The sequence below is a fragment of the Esox lucius genome, chromosome 23 (assembly GCF_011004845.1).
Source record: "Esox lucius isolate fEsoLuc1 chromosome 23, fEsoLuc1.pri, whole genome shotgun sequence".
NCBI classification, from domain to species: domain Eukaryota; kingdom Metazoa; phylum Chordata; class Actinopteri; order Esociformes; family Esocidae; genus Esox; species Esox lucius.
Window position 1 is genome coordinate 24,655,615 of NC_047591.1, and position 1,716 is coordinate 24,657,330.

Below are 1,716 nucleotides of genomic sequence, written 5' to 3' on the forward strand. Positions count from 1 at the left end.
ATTTTCTCTCTGAGGAGACGAAGGCCAGCAGCTGCTGTGTATTTATCAAAGGCCACCTCCTTAGTGACACCCTACTCCCCATATAGCCCTGTGCCCTCTGGTCTGAAATAGTGCACTAGAAAAGCACAAGTGTGGCATTTGTGATGCAGAGAGTGTTCAAGCCAATATCAATGGGACCCTTTCAAAGGCCCTTTCTGGGTCTTGTGGGTTTCATTTAGAACCGTCTGTGAAAAGGTACACACAGACAGCAAAAGAACCCTTTGGAACGCCTGTTTAAATGACATCTTCCAACCGTTAGCGGGTCCTCTTCTGCTGTGAAAACTCATGTTGGACATTACATGGTCACTTCCTGATCATTAAGAATCAGGGATTCAGGACTCATTCTGGGAAATGTTTCATCTAGTCATTTCAAAATACACTAGCACAGTCAAACGTGTACATTTAACACAGGTGCACACACAAAACAAATACACACTCCCTCAGACATACATAAACAACACACATTCACTCAGACATGCATAAAAAACACACACTCACTCAGACATGCATAAACAACACACTCACTCAGACATGCATAAAAAACACACTCACTCAGACATGCATAAAAAACACACTCACTCAGACATGCATAAAAAACACACTCACTCAGACATGCATAAAAAACACAAACTCACTCACATACACCCTCAAACAGGCACGCAAAGAAGTCATACACTCACAGACAATAAACACAATGCAGACAAACATAAACATACATACTAAGCAGACAAGTCATAAAAACTCACTCTCTAACACACAAACACACACACATACACACATGAACACACATGAACAAAAACTCTGGCAGCTTTTGTTTGTTCCTCCACCTGTTGCCTGTAGCCCCTGGCTCTCCCTACTGTAATGTATTTTAGGCAGGGAGGGAATGACATTTCAGAAAGCATTTGTTTGCTCCTCATCCACAAGCTGAATGTTGGCCGACTTAGTCTCCCATAACGTGTCTGATTTGTGTGAAGGTGTTAACATTTTTCTCGATTGCTTTAAACTTTTGTTCATACAGAATTCACGTTTTCAAAATAGTTACAGTAACACACAGGTCCAAATGAACAACGCTGTTAGCCAGAATGAACTTAGGTATTGACAGTTATAGCACATTGTTCCTCTAACTATAATTCTTTATATTCTGCTTAAAGCTACTCCACCACCACCTATCTGAGCCCCTCTCTTGCTTAGTCCATTCATGCAAATAACAGCTCAGAGGGACCATGCTCAGAGGGGTGACCCGTCCTCTGCTGGCTCTGTTGGGTGAACATTTTAACAGTACACATTTTATTAATTATTAAATGCATGTGGGGTGTGTCCATTTGAGGGTTGTGTGTGTATGTGGGGAGGGGTTACAGATTTGTCCAGTTGAGGGTTGTGTGTGTATGTGGGGAGGGGTTATAGATTTGTCCAGTTGAGGGTTGTGTGTGTATGTGGGGAGGGGTTACAGATTTGTCCAGTTGAGGGTTGTGTGTGTATGTGGGGAGGGGTTATAGATTTGTCCAGTTGAGGGTTGTGTGTGTATGTGGGGAGCGTACCTCTCTGCAGAGCGTACCAGACGGTGATGGAGGTGTTCAGGATGGACTCTGATGGCAATGTAGAAATGCACCATTGTAGTCTTTGGCTGGTTGAACGATTACAGCTGCCACAGGAAGTACATCCTCTGCTGTGCTTTCT